Source organism: Poromitra crassiceps (assembly GCF_964638095.1).
Source record: "Poromitra crassiceps genome assembly, chromosome: 17".
Lineage (NCBI taxonomy): Eukaryota > Metazoa > Chordata > Actinopteri > Beryciformes > Melamphaidae > Poromitra > Poromitra crassiceps.
The window spans coordinates 25,898,267-25,905,117 of NC_139635.1; the positions used below are offsets into that span (position 1 = coordinate 25,898,267).

Below are 6,851 nucleotides of genomic sequence, written 5' to 3' on the forward strand. Positions count from 1 at the left end.
TCATTTTTCATAATTTTGGCCTACAGCTCCAGAAGACCCCCAATACAGTATTTCAAGAAAGTATTATAGTGTGAAGAAAATCAGCAGTTACTTCTCAGTTATGACTGACTCCAGCCTCAGTCCACTCCCTCTGAATCTCTGCCAAATTTTTTGAATCGTCTTTGCTTGACAATCCGCTGAAGTCCACGGTTATCCATGTTATTTCCATGATATTCAATTTTTTTTAAAGGATCTGTATGTGTGTGTGTGTGTGTGTGTGTGTGTGTGTGTGTGTGTGTGTGTGTGTGTGTGTGTGTGTGTGTACACAAAGGGGAAAAAATCATTTTAGGAGTAGAATGTGAATCTGTATGAATTTTGCAATACAGATGTGGAGACAAAAGATCACTTTTTTCCCCTGCAAAATTACTTATAATTGGCCTAATTTTAATTTATGGATAATCTAGCATTGATGCATTTCTACTTGAACATGTCAAATTTGGAATGTTTATAGAAGATAGCAACATATTTTTGGCAAAATATTGTATAGGCCTACACAAAATTTAAGGCACAACAGGGCTGTGTCTACCCAGTTGTAGCCTAATTTAACCTCTGGAACAATTGTTTTGTCCCTGGAATATAAATAAATAAATAAATAAATAAATAAATAAATAAAGTGCAAATAATAATAGGTAGATGTCCAAGAAGAATAAACGTGGGTCATTTATTCACTGGGTATGCAGTGTTATATTTTTCAGCCAGATGCAGGATGATGGCTCTCTCTCTCTCTCTCTCTCTCTCTCTCTCTCTCTCTCTCTCTCTCTCTCTCTCTCTCTCTCTCTCTCTCTCTCTCTCTCTCTCTACTTTATTACACTGGTCAGGTCTGCACTGCAGTCTATATATCCCCCCCCCCCATGTCTCATCTGTATCCATTTGTCTGATGTTGTTTTTGTGTGTGTAATGTTAACAGTTTGAAATAAAGATTATTGGGAGGGAGGGGGGGGGGGGGGTTGAGAGTGACGATGGGAAGTGAAGAATTTTGGCACTTTTGCGTTGCCGTAGTGTGACGTTGTGTCTGCGTCCAGGCCATTGAGGCTACGTGTGTCCTGGCGCCATTTTATGAATGGGATTTCAGGAAGCAAACATGCGCCGAGTACTGATAGCAACAATCTTTGAAAAAGTCGTTTTAAACCATGACTTGTCTTCACCTATCTACAAAACACAGGACTGATTATAAAAGCGATATACGGACAATAACAGACCGGTTGGTGGCGATCATCCGCTGCCTTCTTGCAACTTCATCACAAGAAAAACAAGACGTGCACGACAACAAAGAACACTGAAAACTTCGGGGCTCTTTGAAAAGCAGATCGGTAAGAATATTTAACGCTATATTTGTAAATCCTATTGTGCTCTGCTGCGATCTTACCATTAGCCATTTCGCTGGTTAGGCAGATAACAACAAGTTAGATGGCTAATAGTTAAATGTCGTTGTGTAGTCAGCTTTTTGTGTTACACATAGGCCTACAAGTAGCAGAGGCTAGCGTTAGCCACTCTACCCAGTGAAGAAATGCATGGGCCATCTACATCTTGTTAAAAACCTTCCACGTTTCTTGGAGTAAAACGTAAAAAGGCATCGGTTGCAAACATCTATTTTGTGCTCATTCTGGATATATCAATACACCATTAACGGTGTTATTCGGCCGTTTAACGTTAACGTACATAATTCCGTTTGCTTTCGCGGCTATAAACAGACAATTGATTAAACTAACGTTACAGAGTACAGCCCATTGTTAGTGTGTTGCTGCTCACGTTAATTTACTGCGTGCATATTCTTCTGTTTGCGTGCACGGCCATGTAAGATGAGATCAAAACTAACGTTACAGACCGTTACAGTCTGTGACTGTTAGTCTGTAAATCGTTTGTATTATTTATTTCCTTTTACCCCCACACTGATGCAAGCTCTATTTTGGACCAAACAGGCTTGAGATGAGCCATATGAAGCTGCTAGAGTCCAGCAGCTGCATAAATACAAAAATGTGAAATTATTATCGCTTATCGGACAAGAGAAGCAGATATTTGTCTGTTATAGGTATCAGCTCAAAAATCCCTCCTAGCAGCATCATAAAAGGCATTCAAATAGCTATTTTATTTTTCTAATGTAGCTCCCTTTGTTTGTTTCAGGTTGGGCCAATGGACAGCTTTGTCAGAGACACATTGGCGGAGTGGCAACTTCAAGACCTCGTAGATAGTTTTAAAGGTAAGGTTTCTATTTTATTTTTTATAAATATTCTTATGGAAAATTATTATTTCTTTAGCCGTAGCTTGGCCTCGCCTGCCCTATTGGCACGCCCGTGTGTGTGTGTGTTGCTCTCACTAAATATTATTGCATCAGTGATGTCACAATGCCTCCATGTGTAGGTGTGTGTGTGCCCCCCGCCCCCCTTTTTGTTTTAATACATATAAAATTGTACTTCAACAAACTGTAATGACTAGTCTTCATGTCCTCAATCTTTCTTGTTCACCTCTCGTCCATCTCTCTCCGCTGCATAGCTGGGTTTCGGAGGAGCCGGCCTTGTCCACCACGTGCAACGCCGTCAAAGAGAAAAAGACCTGTGACTCCCTCTGCCTGCAAGTGTTCTCGAGTCCAGGAGTCCAAGTCCAGGACTCGTGACTCGACTCGAGGCACTCGTGACTCGGACTTGGCTATCCGCCTCTTCAATGAGACCCGAAAGCCTCCACAAGCCCATGCCCCCCATGGACTTATCCCACAGACACTTGAAGACACTTGACATCTTTCATATGGACATTATTATCCCACGGCCATGGACACAACCATTACACATCACTTAAGGACTTACTGGGCATTTTATGGACTTATTACACGCCACGGACATTTACATGGACTCCACTATGTCACTTTCAAGGTCTGTTACTTTGCACTTTAATGCAAATTAATTTGAAAATTGCCTTTCTGTCTGCCTGATTTGTATTGCTGCGCTGCATACTGCACAAAGACAAATTCCTCATTTGTAACATGTTCATTATGGCTATTAAGTAAGCTTGAACCTTGAGACTATTGTTTATTTATATACTAGACTCCCCCTGCTAGTATTGACTTACAATCATTACAGTCCTTGATAATTACCCACCTATAATAACACACAATTTTATATAAAATTTACTTTTTGGAACACGGTGGAAAAGGAATATCTATGATGTGCTGCTGTGCGTGACTTTATGCCTGTTTTCTATTTGTATCTTTATGACTGTTTTATTTGACTATTGCACTATTTAAGGCAGATTTTGCTTTGCTTTGTTTTTTTTTATACATTATTTTTGGCTTGATGTGTTTTTTTTAATATATAGCCTACATAATATGCAACATATAGCTACAGAGTTGTCAAGTTTTTTGCTATTTGCAATGCACAGTTGTCAAATCATCATCCTTTGATTGATTTCTTATGTCCATAAATAAAATAACAAAAAGTTCACGGATCTGTTCTCCTTTAAATTATTATTGTTGTATGAATACTCACATGTTATCATTTAAATCATTGTAATTATGTGCATTATTGAAGTGGTTCTCAACCTTTTTTAACCAAATAGGCTACCTCAGAAATTACCACCATATTTAAGTATGAGAGGAAGGGAGCCCTGCCAGTGGAGAAGCACTGCATGCATGCATTAGCATAACAATGTATATGGGGGCTGGGAGGTGCAATACCAGCGGCATGCCATCAGCGTGCCGTGCAAGGGCCGCTGGCTGTGTACGCTGGTGCCGCCAGCGGACCGCCAGCGAGCCACCCCGGCGGACCGCTGTTTCACCGACTAGCACGACCGCAGCGGAGCCGCTGCGGCTGCCGACGGTGGCCCGCCGAATTGGTCTCCGGCTTGCCGCCGGCGGCCCGCCCATGATCTGCTAGCTGGGGTGGAGCTTATCTAGCTAGGTTGCATCTGGAATATGATATCAAGCCAGTAATGTAGCTAGCTAGCGTTAAATAGGTTTATCTGTAACCACGCTGAAATGTGAGGGCATTAACGTTAATATTTCTAGCTAGGTCAAACACACCTTAACGTTATGAGTGTGGCCGTTTTGGATTCACATTAAGTCCACGATCAAGTCTAGCATTTCGGTATATTCCTACCTCTTAACATCTAGCTAGCTAGGTTGGATCTGGAATATGATATCAAGGCTTGATACATTTGATTGTAGCTACTCATACAGCCGTGTGGAGCTTATCTAGCTAGGTTGCATCTGGAATATGATATCAAGCCAGTAATGTCAGGTCTCAGTCGCATTCACGCTAACCTCTTAACGTCTAGCTATAGCTAGGTTACATCTGGATAAACCTCCCTTTGGGACGGAGCGATGAGCTGTCTGGCATACGGCAGCTCCCACATCCCATGCAGTGAGTCAACTCACACCATTATTAGAAATGAAACTTCAGGTTATAGGAATATAACCCGGGTTTTATGAATACTATGAGCGAGATGACTCACCAGACAACCCTTCTTGCCAGGGTGGGCGAGAGGAAAGCTCATTGTGAATGAGGAAACCACGCCGCGCCGCTCCATAAAGGACGGTACCACCTACCACCAGCGGCAGGAGGTCCGCTCCATAAAGGACGGTACCACCTACCACCAGCGGCAGAAGGTCCGCTCCATAAAGGACGGTACTACCTACCACCAGCGGCAGGAGGTCCGCTCCATAAAGGACGGTACTACCTACCACCAGCGGCAGGAGGTCCGCTCCATAAAGGACGGTACCACCTACCACCAGCGGCAGGAGGTCCGCTCCATAAAGGACGGTACCACCTACCACCAGCGGCAGAAGGTCCGCTCCATAAAGGACGGTACTACCTACCACCAGCGGCAGAAGGTCCGCTCCATAAAGGACGGTACTACCTACCACCAGCGGCAGGAGGTCCGCTCCATAAAGGACGGTACCACCTACCACCAGCGGCAGAAGGTCCGCTCCATAAAGGACGGTACCACCTACCACCAGCGGCAGAAGGTCCGCTCCATAAAGGACGGTACCACCTACCACCAGCGGCAGAAGGTCCGCTCCATAAAGGACGGTACCACCTACCACCAGCGGCAGAAGGTCCGCTCCATAAAGGACGGTACTACCTACCACCAGCGGCAGGAGGTCCGCTCCATAAAGGACGGTACCACCTACCACCAGCGGCAGAAGGTCCGCTCCATAAAGGACGGTACCACCTACCACCAGCGGCAGAAGGTCCGCTCCATAAAGGACGGTACTACCTACCACCAGCGGCAGAAGGTCCGCTCCATAAAGGACGGTACTACCTACCACCAGCGGCAGGAGGTCCGCTCCATAAAGGACGGTACCACCTACCACCAGCGGCAGAAGGTCCGCTCCATAAAGGACGGTACCACCTACCACCAGCGGCAGAAGGTCCGCTCCATAAAGGACGGTACCACCTACCACCAGCGGCAGGAGGTCCGCTCCATAAAGGACGGTACCACCTACCACCAGCGGCGGGACGTGAAAATGTCCTTTTCTCTGACCTCGATATGAGGATATTGACGTAGGAATAAAAAGTAGTGCTTCTGGTGGGTCGCAGGAGACTGCGCCATGAGTCATCTCACTCGTATTATTCATAAAACCAGGGTTATATGCATAACCTTAAGTTTCGCACGGGGTTTATAAATCGAGTGATAACACACATTTAGCTACCATCGGTGAAATGCTGTCACACATTTCCAACTCTAGAGATGTATACCTTGCAAAAATCAATATGGGCAACAGTGGGAGGCTGAGTTGAGCGAGGAGACGGATGAGGAGATTTGCGGAGGAAAGCCTTGAAACCGAAACATGTCGGAAACTGTTTAAGTACCGGCAGAGTGTATTTGAATGTTTCTCCAGAGCCTTTGAGGAAAAACTGGGAACCTAACCCCACCTATGGCAAACAAATAATGAAGCTCGGGCCTTTTCATTTGGTTTGGTTGTAGCGAGAAAAGTGATTGTACTTATGTGGAAGTCAGACATAGGATATGTGGATGAGAGAGTTGATGATGAATGTGTTGCACTTGGAGAGGTTGGGCTTCTCTAATAAGAACAAGATGGAAGTCTTGGTCAGAATGTGGAGCCCTGTACTAGATTACCTCAAGGATACAACATAATGATGTGCCCGCCATCGCTGTCTCTGTATATTTGTAGATTTATTTTATGATTAATGACGATGTCCTGTGACCTGTCTCCCCCCACATTTCTACTTCTGAAGATAATTGTGCTGTTGTTCATGGTAATGTACTACTGAGTGTTTGTCTTATGTTTACATTGAAAATCCTCAAATAAAGGTTTTAAAAAATCAATATGAGCATGATTCGCAACCCTACTGGCTCACGGACTAATATGTACAGTAGATAGATATTTTGCAACATTTTGAATGTAAATTATACACTTCTTTAAGTTTTACTATACAAAACTTGTTAAAACTGTGAACAAACCTCAATCAATTTCTCATGCCAAAATGACACCGAAAAGTGCTGTCATTTGTCTCTGTCTGATGTTTAGTTCTTAGTTTAGTTGTGACGATTATGCGTAACATTTTCATTGGAAATCCAAGGTGGCCACAAAGATGGGACAATATTTCAAGTTGGGAACATCAAAATGTGTTTACAAGACACCGTGAGGATGACAAAAAAAAAAAAAAAAAATTAGAAAAATATATCTTTCGGGTGCATGGAGACCGGTTCCTCAGAGGGGGCCCTCAATACCAGCAGGAGCAACTCCATCGCAAGCGCCACCTCTTTGCGCTCCTGACAGGACCACAAAGCTGAAGATTTCACCCCCAGGCTATAAGGTTGACCAACACCTCCAAGCCACTACCTCTTCATTCAGAAGT

The 6,851-nt window shown here is 44.0% G+C and overlaps 1 long non-coding RNA gene across 1 annotated transcript; it reads left to right on the forward strand.

The window, feature by feature from the left end:
- Nucleotides 1-1,113: 1,113 nt before the first annotated feature.
- LOC310791883 lies at nt 1,114-3,440 on the forward strand. Its single transcript, XR_014553461.1, has 3 exons — nt 1,114-1,349; nt 2,161-2,236; nt 2,530-3,440. It is a non-coding gene; the product is annotated as an uncharacterized lncRNA (long non-coding RNA).
- The last annotated feature ends 3,411 nt before the right edge of the window (nt 3,441-6,851 follow it).